The sequence below is a fragment of the Lissotriton vulgaris genome, chromosome 4_1 (assembly GCF_964263255.1).
Source record: "Lissotriton vulgaris chromosome 4_1, aLisVul1.2, whole genome shotgun sequence".
Taxonomy (NCBI): Eukaryota; Metazoa; Chordata; class Amphibia; order Caudata; family Salamandridae; genus Lissotriton; species Lissotriton vulgaris.
Genome location: NC_141691.1, coordinates 2,034,525,744 through 2,034,544,464, shown reverse-complemented (window position 1 = coordinate 2,034,544,464; position 18,721 = coordinate 2,034,525,744).

Below are 18,721 nucleotides of genomic sequence, written 5' to 3'. Positions count from 1 at the left end.
TGAGAAGAAAAAACACAAAATGAAATACCATTTTTGGTAACGTTGATTTGCAAAAAGGTACAGAGTATATTTTACCTCAGTTTTTGATATTCAGTAAATATCCATTGAATTGATGGAATTGGATTTTACATGAAAACACAGGAAAGGTACTGGGTCAAAACTTTACCTGCTTGAAACTCCAGTGAGCTACTCAGCATTAGGCTATCGAGTTGCTGCCAACCCCATCAGGCTTTCCTCTAGATGAGATTTGAAACAACTCCCAGAAAAGAAATAATGGCTTGGACCTTTTAGCAAAAAGTCCAGGTGTAGGGTGTGCAAATCATCCTCTCATATGAAGGACATGTAGAGAGGGCTGAGGAACTTCTGAAACTCAATTTTACAAGGGTGAAGCCTGCAAATCTATAGTTGAGTTTTCTGTGTAGGGTTGTCAGTATGCCGGAAAATTGGCACACATAACAGGTAGCAGTAAAAGTAGGAATATGTACTAAATGAGGACGGTGCTACTAGGTCAGTGGGAAACCAAAACCCCTGCAAAAGAGTGGGCCAAGACCCACCCTGTTAGATGCAAACACAAAGTCCTGTGCACACATCAAGTTAATTACTTCAAAACTACATATATCACAGTTATTTCGTTTTTAGAAGTAAACAATCTGGAGACAGGGTCAACAAAATGTAGTTGATTTTTTCAGTTTTATGTATCAGTGGTCCTCCTTCAAGAGGAAACACCAAGAAGAAACCAGCCGACATGTGTTTCGTCAATCGGGTAGTTACCCGTGACTCTTAGGGGCTGTTTAAATTCCAAAATCAACAGGATCGGGGAACCGGTGATAATTCCAACCCCGTTCTACAATCGGGTGAAATATGCAGGAAACGGCCAGTAGTGACGTTACATGTAGTAAGCAAGACTCCCATAAACTGGGAGCAGTGACGGACAGACGGGCACAGCCGCCTGTACAGGAAAAACTGCAAGTGCAGTACGGGGAAAAACCCAACGTGCTCCATCCAGATGTGGAACATTTCTTCTTGGTGTTTCCTCTTGCAGGAGGATCAATCTGAGGCATTTTGTGCAATATTATTCTTTTGCATTCTGTATCATAATGCTTTCAAGTCTTATTAACACGGTGATGAGTACTTACTTGGTTTCTTCAGGGTTATCACTTTGCTAGTAGTAGGAACTAGATCACACAGTAATGAAGAATTCCAAAAGTTAGTAGTAGTTTGGGAGATTCCACGCAATGACATTTTGAAGCAAAAATTTCATTATTTTCCCAGATATTCTGAGCACAATCTAGGATGACATTTTTGCCTATATTAAAAAGAACAGATGGCTATAAACTTCTTAATGTGAAGATCAGAATTGTTGATACTACAATGAACAATGCTTGTGCTACCATGAAAAGAATGTGGCATTGTTCATTGAGTAACAGGCACTATAAAATGTGTCCAAGTTCTTGGACAATCTTTGGTCAGTGTTGGGTTTTTGCCTGAAAAAAAGAGATCTTTACAAAGCATGTATCATATGCAATTTGATATTCTATGAAATGAAGGGTGGAAATTGCTGAAATAGGTATACATTGTTAAAGACTAGGATTAACAAACATATCTAAAGACAGATAAATAGATAGATAGATAGATAGATAGATAGATAGATAGATAGATAGATAGATAGATAGATAGATAGATAGATAGATAGATAGATAGATAGATAGATAGATAGATAGATAGATCGATAGATAGATCGATAGGTAGATCGATAGATAGATAGGCGTTAAACTAAATTAGAAATAGAGCATTTATCTCTCTGAATTAAGGTGAAATCAATGCTCCTTAAGAAAACATATGCTTCCAAATGAATTAGCTTTAACCTCTTATGACTAATTTGCACAACAAATCAGTGCAATTGTATACTAAACTGCAAAATTCAGAAAATCTCTAGAAATGTTTTGCAGGTTTAAGGGGAAAATTCAATTAGGATGCGAGGCATGGTGGCTGGAATGTTTCTTTTGTAATATTTTACGGATATATTCTGGTAAAAAACAATGAGTGCTGAGTGAAAATTCATCACATTTAATGTGCATGCAATTCTATCAGCTACAAAATGCCTACTGATATTTTTAGATTAGAGGTCAGTTATGAGTGAACATGATGGATATTTCCTGCAGTGCTGTGGTTTGAAGTTGCGATCTTCCACTTGGTGATGGTGTGCATCTTAAAATGGATACAGACTTGGACAAAACAATGGTGCTGCTTGGAAGACCTAATGACAATGTCAAGGGCCACTTAGAAGCAGCAATTAGGAGGCAACACATTTCAACCTCTCAAGGTCTTCCACACCGCCTTGTAAAAACTCAATGTGCATCTTCCTACTGGTCCTTTTTCCTAACCTACTAAATGTTAAGCTATACAAAGAATTGTAACATACTGTTAGAAAATAACCCCTATTTTTGCTTTTTTTTTCTACTCTGCACACTGGGGCACTGCTGAATGGATCTTAGTTCATGCAGTTTGACTCCATAAAACATAGTTACATCTTCTATTCCCAAATGTGAATATTGTTAACTTCCCAGTAAAATCACATGGTGTAGGAAACACACCAGTGACATGGAAGTTATATATCACAGGAGGAGTGAAACATATATGTTGCTAATCACTAGGCCAACAAGTAAAACATGGCTTCAGGCCTACATGTGTAGCCTGACTGCAGCTCGCTTTAAAAATCCATGGGAATACATCAAAATATACCTCATTGATAGGTAGGAACTCAGCTTTGAAACATTAATTAACTCTAAGTGTGCCATGTTAACCACATGTTAGGGCGGATATAATAAAAAACAGGAAGGTATAAGAATTTAACAGTGGTATTATCCAGTAACTATCCCCAAAACGCTAGTTCCATGGTTTAGGACTGCAGTTATTTCTATGAGAAGAAAAAAACACAAAATGAAATACCAATTTTTAGTGTTGTTGATTTGCAATAAGGCACAGAGTATATTCAACCACTGTTTTTGATAGTCAGTAAATATCCATTAAATTTGTGAAGTTGGATTTTACAAAAAAACACAGGAAAAGTACTGGGTCAAAACTTCCACTTTACATGCCTGAAACTCCAGTGAACTAATTAGCATTAGCATATCCAGTCGCTGCCATCCCCATCAGGCTTTCCTCTCGATGAGATGTGAAAAGACTCTCAGAAAAATAATAAAGGCTTGGGCCTTTTGGAAATAAGTCCAGGTATAAGGTATGCACATCCTCCTTCCATATGAAGGGCAGGCAGAGAGTGCTGAGGAACTTCTGAAACTCAATTTTACAAGGGGAAAGCCTGCAAATCTATAGTTATTTTCAATTTGATCATGATGAGATATAGTACTTGAAGCCAGGGCAATTAGTAGCCAAACTGCATTCATTTCAGCCATAGAAGGAGCTGCTTACAGAACGTACTTGTTTTAGTTGAGTAATAGGTATCTGTTCAGTTCAATAGGCACATTCCCAACTGGTTATCCAGCATCCGCCTGACACATTGGTCAGCGCATATTCAGAAGTCACCCAACCCTATGGCTGGTGGTTACAACAAAGGTGTCACCTCACCTACTAATATTAAAAACTCATCTGGATCTATGGATGAATGAGTGCTGCAGTACCAGACTGTGCAGCAGGTGCCAGTCTTCAGAATGCAATCGTTTGGGTACAGGTCAGGGTCCAAGCAAGCCAGTCCTTTTTCTCTTTTTTGTTTTAGGCAGCAGATTTGAGTTGCTGGACAACACTGCTATATTTATTCACAGTTCTGGGTTTAAAAGCAGCGGGGCACACCTACAAATGTGATGCAGGGTACCACGATGTGGAATAGGATCACTTCCTCTAAAGTGTGGCATATTCTTGACCCAGAAATCACTATACTTCTAAGAAAAAAAATAGAGAAACTCTCTCCAGAACAGTTGGATCTGGCTAAGCCAACCCACTGTTGAGACTATGACTTCCTAATTCTCCCCTTCCAGCCCCCCTCACTAATCAATTTTGTGGGGCGCCTATTTGACTGGGGTGAATGATTTAGGGGTGAGGCTGTCATTTTTGTTTTTGAAGATTCGTTTTTTTTCCCTAAACCCTTCCTGCCTACTGCTCTGCAGCTTGAAGTTCGACTCTCACAGGAAATTCTTTATCTCAATGCAGGCCACTACATAACTCATTAAGACAGCTTTGCTCAACCTTGCAAACCAGGAGAGAGCCCCTGGAAGGCTGGATTTTGGCTTACTGAAAAGGAAAATCCCATAACGTATTTTCTGTGAAAGTTACAATACATTTCAATACTTTGAAGCGTCATTATAGATCCTTTCTTTCAATAGTTACACATTTTCCCATGTTAACCTATGAAGTCATTGCAACTCATTGGCAAAAATGAAATTGGCATTTTTTTCCCTTCCCAGGGCACAAACAACTTCTTTTATCATATCTTTCCTCATAGTTACAAGGCACTTTAACACTGGGGGACCTAGGGAGGCCCTTGCGTGTGACTTATATATTCAACCAAGGTATTTTGAAACTGGTTTAGTACCGTTATTTAAATTGTCATTTTTGCATATAATTTAAGATTAAAAGCAGCCTTGAAAATTACAGCACGCACAACAGTACTGCATACCTAAGTACATTAAATCAACTAGCCTCTAGACCTACAAACCCCAGCACTTCTTGGGGACTTACAGAGAGGATGTCAGTAAGATTTGTAGTTATATCTAATTAGCATACACTTTAAATCAGAGCACACTCCCTGGGCCTGGTCAGCAGAGCCCAGTGTACAATCATAGTCAGAAAACCAGCATCTAGTAGTCAAAATGGGAGTAAAAATCGAACAGGTCCTTCTTTCTCAAAATCCCTAACTTCGCACACGTTTCAGTTTTATCCGCGTCATCCTATTAGATTTGTGGCATATCTAGTGTGTTAAAATCTATGAAAGACATTGCATGCTTAGAAGGAAGTTCTCAAAAAGTATATCCACCTCACACCTGCACAGTATGTCAGTTTAATATTTTGTCGGAATGTTATGGTAGAGGTATCTGTCCCTTTCATTATTTTTCTGGTAAAGAAAAAAAGGAAGGGCAGAGAAGGAAGACGTGCTGTTTTTCAAAGCACATGCTCTGAGTAAGGATGTTTTGGTGCTTTATCACAAAAAAAGGTACAAAGCAGCAGTTGACGATAAAAACTCTGAAAACTATTGGAGTAATGCTCTACATGCAATAATTTTAAGTAGGAATTTCTAATGTACTCTTAACCTCATCTGACTGGGTCCACCCAGGTTTTGAAAAGCACAATTGTGAAAGGATTGTTTTAAAAATACTTCAGGACAATCAGAGACATGTTATTCTATATTATTCTTTTGCATTCTGTATCATAATGCTTTGAAGTCTTATTAACATGGTAATGCAGTACTTACTTGTTTTTTTCAGGGTTATCACTTTGCTATTTGTAGGAACTAGATCACACAGTAAAGAAGAAATCCAAAAGTTATTATTAGATCGGGAGATTCCAACCAATTACATTTCAATATACTCTTTCGTAATGTTCAGGTTTTCTGCTAGAGAGTGTATTTCTTTGTAACCTCCCATGGGGTAAAGACTCAACTTCCACCAGTTGATATTATTTCCTACAGTGTTGCTATATCATTTTACCAGGTGTAGTATCAGGGGGAGCGTCGTATTTGGGTTAGTCATGTAGAGCAGAATGTTATCCGCAAATAGAGAAATTAGTCCATCAACAAGTTAGCCTCCGATATCCCAGAAACCCGTTAATTCTGGGTGGGTCCTGACCCGGAATGCTGGAGGCTTCAAGACCAATGAAAAGACCAGGGGTGACAAGGGGCAGCCTTGTCAGGTTCGCCTCAGAATGGGGAAGCCAGCTGAGCTTACTACATTGACCTTTATTCTTGCCCTGGGGTTTGTATGCAATAGTTCAACCCAAGCCATGAATCCTTGACCAAATCCAAATTTTACTAGGACTTATCTTATAAACTGCCAATGAATAGTGTCAAAGGCCTTTTACCTGTCTAAAGACAGAAGGGTATGCAGGATAGGTCTGTCCTTCACTGTGTCTAGCCAGTTGGCAAGTCGGCGGAGATTGAGGCACGTGGCATGTGCACGTATACAGCCCGATTGGTCGCGGTATACCAATGATATGATAACGGTCAAGATTTGTGTCACTAAAATGGAGGGCAAAATCTTGGTTTTAGTGTTTGATAATGATATGGGGAGGTAGGAGCCTCAGCGCTCTGGGCGTTTACCTGGGTTTCGTATAACCAACACTGAGGCTTGACGTAGAACCATTGGCAACTCCCCCTCTTCCTATGCCGCCTGAACACATTAAGTAAGTGAGTGGCGACCAAGCTAGCATTTTGCTTACAAAATTCCAATCGCACCTGGAGTTTTCCCCGATTTTTGTTTGTTTATAGCATCTTGCACTTTAGGGTAATATATGCCTCTAAAGCTTCCTTGTCTTCTAGCCGCAAGGGAGGCATATCTATATTGCTAAGATAATCTATTATTTGCATGTCGTCTGTCAGTTGTCACGCCTCTAACAGCTCCTTGTAGTAGTGTGCAAAAGCACCCACTATGGAGTGTGTGGACGTGCGTCGTTCATCTGTTTCGTGTATCTGGGTCACCCAGCTCATCTCTCTTTTCGTTCTGCACAACCAGGCTAGGAGTTTCCCTGCTCTATCTTCTGTCTTGTAAAGTCTATGTTGTGCATTCTGAATTTGGGTCCGCACCTCTTGTTTGGTTAGGGCACGGATCTCCCTAAGTGTGACTACTGGCTGGTTTAAAAGGGCGGCCTCTTTATCTGGGGTAATGTTTCTCTAATATCAAGAGTTTATTTTTAAGGGTTTCTATTTGGTGGGTTTCTTCCCTGCGCTAATGCGCTATGACATCATGCACTCCACACCTAAGCACCGTCTTGAAGGCCTCCCAGAGGGTGACATGTGATGCCACTGAGCCCTTATTCTCTTGTAAGAATAGCTCAATTTCTGTTCTAATGCCTCCCATTACTGTTTTGTCGTGAAGCTCCCAGGCGTTCATTCTCCAGTCTGATCGCTGCTTGTTCCCTCCACCCCCTACTGTCAGCCACAATGGCGAGTGGGCTAAAATGCCCCTTGCTAGGTATTTCATCTTGTCCACCGTTTGTATTTCTCCTAGAAAAGACTATGTTCGCTCAGGAAAAATAGGAATAAGTGTAGTCTAGTAGGTGTTGTTGTCTCCTGAGGTCAGTCAGTCTTAGCAGCCTCACAAACTCCACCAGCAGGGTGGGGACACGAGTTCCTGCGGCAATGTGTGTGCATTCAAGGCTGGGGTCAACTACATCTGAAATCACCTCCAGTGATGTGTGTGGATGAGCCTGAGTCTAGTAGTATTTTAGCAATTGTATCAAGGGATTGCAGTTGTAGCGGGGTGTAAACACAAGTTAATGTGAGTTCATGTTGTCCGAAGAACTCCTGAACAGCAACAAAGGTCCCAGTGGTGTCTGTCCAGATTTTAGTTGTGTTTTAGGGGGACATTTCTTAATTAGTATGGTAACAACTTGCATCCCTGGGTAAAACACTAGGTGGGCTTCAGCTGCCATCCCCGTCAGGCTTTCCTCTCAATGAGATGTGAAACAGCTCTCCGAAAAGAAATAATGGCTTGGCCTCTTGGCAAGAATTCCAGGTGTAAGGTATATAAATCATCCTCTCTCATGAAAGTCAGTTGGAGAGGGCTGAGGAACTTCTGTAGCTCAATTTTACCAGGATGAAGCCCGCAAATCTATAGTTATTTCTCAATTTGGGCATCAGGAAGTATAGTACTTGAAAGCAGGGGTAATGTTAGCCAAAATGCCACCATTTCAGTCATAGGAGGAGCTGCTTACAGAAGATGTTTGTTTTAGTTGAGTAAGAGGTATCAATGGGAATATATCAAAATATACCTCGTTGACAGGTAGGAACACTGCTTGAAACTAGGCCTGGGTGGTAAATTCCGTTCCGTTCAAGGAATTTGCGGAATTTGGGTAATTTCACATTCCGCGAAGAAAGCAAAATTGCCCAAAATTCTGCGTTACTCAACTTCGCGTAATGTTTTGCTTGTTCGCGTTCTCAAATGAGTTTTCGCGAGATATTTCCCCCCCCGAGCACGCAAGCAGCGATTGCGAACAGTAAAAAATCATCGCGAACAAGCAATCCCGCGTGTTCACAGAATTTCTGTATTTCGTGGAGATTTTTTACCGTTTCCCAGAGATTTGCGTAACACGATTACCCAAATTCCGCCTACCCCTACTTGAAACATTAATTCACTCTAAGTGTGCCTTGTCAACTACATGTTAGGGTGATTATATTCAAAAAGAGGAAGATATAAGAATTTAACGGTGGTATTATCCTACAGTAAGTATCCCCAAAACGCTAATTCCATTGTTTTGGACTGCTGTGATTTCTATGAGAAGAAAAAAACACAAAATGAAATACCATTTTGGTAACGTTGATTTGCAATAAGGTACAGAGTATATTTCACCACAGTTTTTGATATTCAGAAAATATCCATTGAATTGGTGAAATTGGATTTTGCAAAAAAACACAGGAATGGTACTGGGTCAAAACTTACACTTTACCTGCTTGAAACTCCAGTGAACTAATCAGCATTAGCCTATCCAGTCGCTGCCAACCCCATCAGGCTTTCCTCTCGATGAGATGTGAAACATCTCCCAGAAAATAAATATTGACTTGGGCCTTTTGGCAAAAAGTTAAGATAGGTGAGCAAATCATCCTCTCATATGAAGGGCAGGTAGAGAGGGCTGAGGGAACTTCTGAAACTCAATTGTACAAGGGTGAAGTCTGCAAATCTATAGGTATTTTAATTTTGGGCATGAGGAAGTATAGTACTTTATACCAGGGCTAATAGTAGCCAAACTGCCTCCATTTCAGTCATAGGAGTAGCTGCTTACAGAAAGTGTTTCTTTTAGTTGAGTAAGAGGTATCTATTCCGTTTCCTAGGCACATTCCGGACTGAGTATCCAGCCTCCGCCTTACACATTGGTCAGCCCATATTCAGAAGTCACCCAAACCCCTGGATGGTGGTTACAACAAAGGTGTCACCTCACCTACTAATATTAAGAACTCATCTGGTTGAATAAGTGCTGCAGTACCAGAATGTGCAGCAGGTGAAGTTCTTCAGAATGCAATCCTTTGGGTACAGATGAGGATCCAAGCAGGCCAGTCCTTTTTTCTCTTTTTTGTTTTAGGCAGCAGATTTGAGTTGATGTACAACACTCCCATATTTATTCTCAGTTCTGGATTGAAAAGCAGCAGGGCACACCTACCAATGTGATGCAGGGTACCACAATGTGGAATATGATCACTTCCTCTAAAGTGTGGCATATTCTTGGCCCAGAAATCGCTATTCTTCTAAAATACAAACTGGAGAAACTCTCTCCAGAACAGTTGGATCTAGCCAAGCCAACCCACTGGTGAGACTATGGTTTACTAACACTCCACTCAATTTTGTGGGGTTTCTATTTGACTGGGGGTGTAGGATTTTGGGGTGAGGCTGTCATTTTTATTTTTTTGAGTTTATTGAAGAAATAAAGAAGGGGAGGAAAAGGGAAAGGGGAAGGGATACAATCAATATGATAATCACATATAAAGAATAAGCAATGCAATAGAAACTCTCATAAAATGCAAATTATAACAAGCATGTAAGTTGCATGAACATAACCTATGAATATGAGTGAAAGGTACAATATAATCTAGTAAAACAAGAAATCATAACAAATAAAGGCATAAGGGAATAAGAAATTCATGGTGGCTTGCGCACTTCAACTGTACTGGGATCTGGAGAGGCATGTACTGGGGCAAAGGAGGAGAGATATGTTACCAAAGGGAGCCAAATCAAGTCACGTTTAATTGCTAGTGAAATGGGGGATACATAATTGGTGTCAAGGCGATGATGGAAGCAAACTGCATTCCACCAAAATTAATAGGAGTCATTTGCAGCTTGTTTCCAGCTAGAAGTAATGGTATGAAAAGCCACAGCTACTAAAAGATCAAGTAATAGGAAGTGAGAAGGGGAGTGTGGAAGTGTTGGTGAGAGGGAACCTAGAAAAACTTGTGAAGGGGAGAAAGGAACTTGGAACTGGAATATCTTTTGTCATTTTTATTTTTAATGGTTAGTTTTGCCCCAACACCCCCTTCCTGCATTATGCTCTGCAGCTTGCAGTCCTCCTCTCACAGGAAATTCTTTGCCTCAATGCAGGTCACTACACAACTCGTTATGACAGCTTGGCTCAGCCTGGGAAACCAGGAAAAAGCCAGTGGAAGGCTGGATTTTAGCTTACTGAAAAGGAAAAACCCACAACGTATTTTCTGTGAAAGTTAGAATACATTTCAATACTATGAAGCATCATTATAGCTCAATAGTTACACTTTATTAACATTTTACTATGTTAGCCTATGGAGTAATTGTGACTCACTTTTTTTCCCTTACCAGGGCACATACAACTTTGTTTATCATATCTTTCCTTATATTTACAAGGCACTCTACCACTGGGGGACCTAGGGGGAACCTTACATGTGACTTATATATACAACCAAGGTATTTTGAAACTTTGTTAGTACTTTTAATTAAATAGTCATATTTGCATACAATTTAAGATTAAAAGCAGCCTTGAAAATTACAGCATGTACAACAGTAATGCATACCTAAGTACATTAAATCGACTAGATCTCTGGACCTAAATTCCCTACCACCTCCTGGGGACTTACAGAGAGGATGTCAGTAAGAATTGTAGTTATACCTAATTACCATGCTCTTTTAATTGGAGCTCACTCCCTGGGTCTCGACAGCAGAGCCCAGTGTACAATCAGAGTCAGAAAAACAGCATCTAATAGTCCAAATGGGAGTAAAAATCTAACTGGTACTTGCTTCTCGCAATCTCTAACTTCACACACGTTGCAGTTTTATCCAAGTCATCATATTAGATGTATGGCATATGTATTGTATCAAAATCTATGAAAGACATTGCATGCTTTTCTCTTGTAAAGGAAGTTCTCAAAAAGTATCTGCACCACACACCTGCACAGCATGTCAGTTTAAAGTTCTGTCAGGGTGTTATGGTAGAGGTATCTGCCCCTTTCATTATTTTTGTGGTAATGAAACAAACAAAGGGCAGAGAAGGATGATGTACTTTTTTGATTCACATGCTCTGAGTAAGGATGTGTTGGTGCTTTATCACAAAAAAAGCTACAAAACAGCAGTTGACGATAAAAACTCTGAAAAGAATTGGAGTAATACTTTACATGTAATCATTTTAAGTAGGAATTTCTAATGTACTCTTAACATCATCTGACTGGGCCAACCTGGGTAACTGTAACCATACAAGAGAGGTTATGAAAAGCACAATTGTGAAGGGATTTTTTTTTAAATATTTCAGGACAATCAGAGACATCTTGTGCTTTATTATTCTTATGCATTCTGTATCATAATGCTTTTAAGTCTTATTAACACGGTGATGCAGTACTTACTTGGTTTCTTCGGGGTTATCACTTTTCTAGTAGTATGAACTAGATCACACAGTAAAGAAGAATTCCAAAAGTTATTAATAGATCGGGAGATTCCAAGCAATTACATTTTGATGCAAATATTTCATTATTTTCCAAGATATTCTGAGCACAATCTAGGATGAAATGTTGGCCTCTATAAAAAAGAACAGATAGCTATGAACTGCTTAATGTGAAGAACAGCACAGTTGATACTGCAATAAACAATGCTAGAGCTACCTTGAAAATTGTTAATTGAGTAGCGGGCACTATAAGATTTTTCTTTGTTGTTGGACAATCTTTGGTCTGTGTTTACAAAGCATATATCATATGCAATTTGATATACTCAGATATGGAGGGCGGTAATTGATATATATATATATATATATATATATATATATATATATATATATATATATATATATATATATATATATATATATATATATATATATATATATATATATATATATATATATATATATGGTATGGAAAAGGCATACTAAGCAGGGAGGAAGACTCATTCCTACAGAATAAACAACCAAGACTACCTAGTTTTTATCACCTCCCGAAGATTCACAAACACCCCACGCAACCACCAGGGAGACCCATCGTGTCATCCATCGGTGGCTTAACTGAAAATATGTCGAAATTCATCGACTCATTTCTGGCACCATGTGTCACGCAGTTGAGCTCCTATACTAAGGACTCCAAAGAATTTTTGAGGCAAATACAAGACGTGGAGTGGGAGGAGGGTCTACTGATGATCACTATGGACATCTCGAGCCTCTACACGAGCATTAGACACCATGACGGAATTGCAGCAGTTAAGACCTTTTTGAATCTGCGACCCGCCCGTTACCTGCAGCACAGTCAAATGATTTTGGACTTTATATCTTTTTGTTTGAATAACAACATTTTTATTTTCCAGAATCAGCGATACAGGCAAATAAGGGGGACTGCGATGGGCACCTGCTTCGCCCCCAGCTACGCAAACCTTTTCGTGGGTTGGTGGGAGAAGCAGGTGGCCTGGGCAGATGATAAAACCCCTTGGGTGGATAATGTGATATGCTGGAGAAGGTATATCGACGACCTCTTCCTTATCTGGAGGGGGTCGGAGCTCTCAGCATTAGAGTACATTAGGATTCTAAATCACAATGATCTTAACCTACATTTCACTTGCACAATGAGCAAGAGTGAGGTTAATTATCTAGATCTCAGGGTTTTCGTTGATTCAGGCACAATCCAGACCGCCCTCTTTAGAAAAGAGACGGCGGGTAACTCTGTCCTCCAGGGACGCAGCAGCCATCCGACCTCCCTGGTTAAGAGTATCCCCTACGGGGAGCTGTTGAGGATTAAGCGCAACAGTTCTCTGGAGAGAGACTATACAGAGGCCGCTCAAGAAAGCGTGAGACGTTTTAAATCTCGCGGCTACTCTGTAACTACCCTCCAACAAGCTGAGAAGAAGGAAGAGCAAGTCAATCGACATACCCTCTTACAGGACAAAAAGGTGGACAGTCCCAAAGGTGGGAGTGGCATTATAAGACTTATCACCAAATATTCAGTGGCAGCCAATAATGTGAGAGCCATCATAGTCAAAAATTGGGGGATTCTCAAATCCGACAATGTAATTGGGAAGGACCTACAAGAACATCCCATGATAACTTTTAGAAGACTAAGATCTCTAAAAGATAGACTGGTCACTAGCCACCTACAGAAGGGCAAGTCCAAAGGAGAACTGCAGTCAATGCATGGCTCGTATCCATGCGGGAAATGCAAGGCCTGCAGTAACAGCCAGAGGGTACTGAGCTATCAGGTGCCACATAGGGACTCTAAAATCAAAATCAACAAGTTTATTACTTGTTCGACCACATTTGTGGTATACTGCCTGAAGTGCCCCTGCAGACGGATGTACGTAGGAAGCACCACAAAAGCAGTTAAGCTGAGAATCTTAGAGCACCAACGGGCCATTGCTAACAAAGATGAAAACGATCCGATGGCCCGGCATTTTGCAAGTCACCACAACAGTGATAGGACACAACTCAGCTTCTTCAGCTTAGACTGCATCCCTCAAGACATCAGGGGTGGAGATCTAAAAAGGCGACTCAGACATCTGGAGTCTCGATATATTATCGACCTCCAAACGAAGTCACCAGGAGGACTTAACGCAGGGGAAGAATTACTATCACATTTATAGACACTATTCCAAGTTCCGGAACCACGTCACTGTCTGTTGTACATTTATCTTTATACTGAAATGCCGTTGATATTATTTGGTGTACAGAAGTAAAATCCCCCCCCCTCCACACCCCTTTCCTTCCGTTAGGGTTAATTTAGTGTGGCACTGTAAACCATGGTATTTGCACTTATGGCCATCCATCCAGGCCTCAATTGTTACCACTGTATCTGAGATTATGGGGATCGGGTTACTTAAACTGTATACCAATACGAGCGTATGATCAGTTGAGCAATGACACTTATGCTGATTTATGATTTCATGTTTAATTGTTAGCCCATCCAGGGCTCAATACGTTAAAACACATAATGATTGAGTATTATCAAGTGTAAAGCATATATCCATTGCTCGAAAAAGTTTAATTTTGTATTGTAAATAGCGTTATTTCATCATGTTAAGATGGCGCTTGCATTTGTATTATGATCCTTCCTTTGTTTTAATGAATTGAGCCTTATCAACTTCCGCCTTGCCGACGCCAGCTGACACTGACGAAGGCAAGTGCTGAAACGCGTCTGTTCTGATTATCTGCGCTAACTAAACCGTATGTGGTTTAAAATTCTGCTGTGAGTGCCGTATTGTTGCTTTCTGCTGCCGGCTGCCGGTCGCAGAGTTGCGGAGCGTGGAATATATATATATATATATATATATATATATATATATATATATATATATATATATAGCATACAACTTGTCCTGTCGCAGCGGGAGCACACTTCAGTCGGTGCCGGTGAAGGGACCAGGGCAGTGTCCCGTTTTGATTGAATACCAATGATTCACCGCACACGCCTTGATATCAGATTGCAGTTTCTTTTATTTCAAAAACGTGACAACACCTACGCGTTTCGAACCGTAGTTCGTGTTCACGGTAGCTATACTGTGTGGTCCCTCCATTATTTCAATGCACATTAGCCTTTGGCACGCCCTCATTGATTTGAGGCATGCTGGGACATGTAGTATCAACAAAATTATATGTGCCTTACATTATTTGTTGGGTTCTGGGTTATGTACAGTACTGGGGCGACATTAGGCGTTACTGCATTTTAAAGCGTGTCCCCAGTTAACTAGGACTATGGCGCTTTGTATCACACGTGATGACACGTGTGTCTATAATCAGCTCTCTGGTTACTCGAGAGTTGATTAAAATGCGTAACTTGATGGGTCCAATTCCAAGGTTACAAATAATGTAAGGCACATATAATTTTGTTGATACTACATGTCCCAGCATGCCTCAAATCAATGAGGGCGTGCCAAAGGCTAATGTGCATTGAAATAATGGAGGGACCATACAGTATAGCTACCGTGAACACGAACTACGGTTCGAAACGCTTAGGTGTTGTCACGTTTTTGAAATAAAAGAAACTGCAATCTGATATCAAGGCGTGTGCGGTGAATCATTGGTATTCAATCAAAACGGGACACTGCCCTGGTCCCTTCACCGGCACCGACTGAAGTGTGCTCCCGCTGCGACAGGACAAGTTGTATGCTGTATTCACATACAGCGGAGAGCCCGTCTTTGCCCACGTACTGCATAAGTGAAAACAACAAACGGAGAAGCGGTTCTGCTACGATCATCCGCAACTGGCAGAACAAACAACAGCAGCGTGTATACACCAGGTCGAGCGCCGAACGCGCCGAGTCGGAGGACCCAGCGCGATCCGGGAGTCTCCCAGGTAAGAGACACGCCATTAACAATTGTGGGGAAGACGCAGTGACGAGAGTCGTCTAGCGCATTTTGAAGTAACGTTTACAAGAGAAAAGATTAGACTTACTGGTGCAGCGACTCTCTCCCTTGACCGCAGTATTCCACAGTGACAAGGGGTATACTACAAATCTACCCACCTCCCAAAATAACGTAAAAGAAAGCTAAAGTGAAAACGGTCCCTAAAGACAGCCTTAACAATCCAGCACAAATCAAAATACAGGAACTGTGACAAGCAAGCACAAAACATGGAGGAAAGGCGAGTCAAAAGAGTGACAAAAGCAGAAAGCATCTTTCAAACAGACGCACCCCGGGAAAACAGACAGGAAACAGCAGCAACACCACAAACGATCCCAACCACCTGTAAAACGTTATTCACTCAACTAGAGAAATTAATGAGAAAAGAAATCTCAAGAGAATGGGAAATCTTAACATTGGAGAAATATGTGGAACTGAAAATGGTACCTAGAGGTCTTCGTATTTTCACTCTGCCTAACCACCCAGACACCAAGCCCGAGATGCTTGAAGAATGGGGGAACAACAACATGGGCTGTTCCAATAACATGATGCTCATAATCATCAAATATGCGAGGATTGAAGTTGACGAGTTACACAAAAAAATAGCAGAAGTGGAAGCGAAAATAACAGATCTAAACGAAGACAGCAGCGCCATTAAGAAACTGAGAAGCGATATGGAAAAGAATTTGGATAATCATGAAGAAGATGTACAGAACCGAAAACAACGCAAATTTTGCAGGGACCAAGACGACTACAAATATGGCACCATTTTAACCTTTGCAAGGAAATATGATGTATACAAGCAACAATGGGCAACGGGAACATTCACACCCGGTGAACAAACCAGTGGTTCTGAATCAGATTACAGTGAAGGAGAGCAAAGACGCCCTGGTCTTCGCAAAATGTCTTTTTTAGACGAAATTCAGCTGCTCTATCATGTGCAGCAAACACCACAAAGTGCCAACAGGGGCAGAGGGCAATATCGCAACCGATCAAGAGGAAGAAGAACACAAGCTCCAGGAGACGCAAACGCAAAACAAGACGCGGCAAGCGTGGATGGAGGCAGATACAACCTCAGGGTTCGCACGAAACAGAGGAAATAGATCATACTCGCACAGATACCCCCAATTTAGTAATACATTTGTCTAAATACAATCCAACAATCACAGAAACAAGATTACTAAATAAGGGGCTTTCGTTTTGTCCCGAAACCCACCATGACACAACGGAAACAAAAATAGATCTGTACAAATACACACGAAAACTGAAACTTAAAAAAATTCTTTTCAAAAAGACCAACTAATAAAACCAAAACGACGCGAGAGATCACTTCAAATGAGACAAATCAAGAATATCGGACATCGGAGGTTCCACATCTAAGAGTAGCCTACGAACTGGCTAATGAAATAGATCAATCTGAAATCACAGATACCCAAGTCCTATCAGAAATGAACATTGAAGCAAACAAACGGCAACCGACTGACTTCAAACCACAATCGAAATTTTGCCCGATTTTGTACCCAGGAAATAAAATTGATATTTTCTATGATTTAGTGGTAAATGAGATTGAGGATATGCCAAAAAACTACAACAAAAAAAGAAAAGAAAATTTAACCATTGGAGAACGACAAGCAATATCAAGCCTGAAAAACAACGCCCTAATAGAAATCAAACCTGCGGACAAGGGCGGGAATATTGTAATCATGGACAAAGATCAGTATGTAGAAGAAGCAATACGCCAGCTAAACAACAACGACAATTACAAGGTACTAAATAGAAATCCAACAGAAGCAATGAAACAGGAACTGGAAACAAAATTGAGTGCATGGCAAGAAAATGGTCTAATCACAGACACAGAAAGAAAATTTCTGATGGTTGAAAATCCCATCCTTCCAACCATATACTTTTTACCAAAAGTACACAAGACACTCAACAAGCCCCCCGGCAGACCAATAATTTCAAGTTGTGGGGGACTTTACGAAAATGTTTCCAATTACGTGGATTATTTCATAGCACCACTGGTACCAACCTTAAGCTCCTACATAAAGGACACGGGAGATTTCCTACGCATCCTGATGGGAACTGAGTGGCAACCGGATTACATGCTGGTGACGATCGACGTGGTGTCGCTGTACACGTCAATAAATCACAACATTGGTTTGACAGCTACAAAATATTTTCTGGATCAACAACCAATCACCCGGAGAGAACACTCAAAAATGATCATGGAGATGATGACGTTGTGTCTGTACAACAACATTTTTCTATTCAACAAAACCATTTACAAACAGAGTTGTGGCACAGCCATGGGAGTTTCCTTCTCTCCAAGCTACGCGAATCTCACCATGGGGTGGTGGGAGAAAACCGTAGCTTGGGGAGAAGAAAACGACCACCATATGGCAAAGGTAGCCCTTTGGCTACGCTTTATAGACGATCTGTTCCTCCTGTGGAAAGGCACAGAAACGGAATTCATAACATTCTTCAATATCCTCAATCAAAATTCACTGGGATTGAAATTCACATACTCCATCAGTCCTAATGAAATTGTATTCTTAGACACAAAGGTGTATATAGCTGACGGTAAGATCCAAACAACCGTCCACAGAAAGGAAACGTCAACCAACAGCATTCTTCACGGTTTAAGCTTTCATCCACAAAAACTGATAAAAAGCATTCCGTATGGTGAGTTCCTACGGATGAAGAGGAATTGCTCTGAGGAAAAAGAAATGGAACTGAAATTCAGAGAGACCAAAGCACGTTTCAAACAGAGAGGATACAACAGAACAGATCTAAAGGCATGTGAAACAAGAGCAAGAAGTAAATCAAGAGAACAAACTCTAATCACAAAGACAAGCACCGATGCCACGCAAGTAGTTGAAGAAAAAAACACTGATCAACCCAGGATGATAATGACTTTCAGTAAAGAAAGCTACAGAATACAGAAAGCCATGATGAAGTACTGGCACGTACTTCGCAAGGACCCGGATATTGGTACAACAATAGGAAACTATCCTCTAGTCTCCTACAGACGGGCACGCAATCTGGCGGATGAACTAACACAAAGTCATTTTGAAATCAAGAAAAATCAGTCCTGGCTTGACATCAGAAAACAAGGCTTTAATAAATGCGCAGTCTGCAAGGCGTGCAAAATAGGACGCAACATGAAAAACCTTAAGGATGCAGCTGGCAAAAACTTCACCATCACAAGCAACATCAACTGTGAATCGTCCTTTGT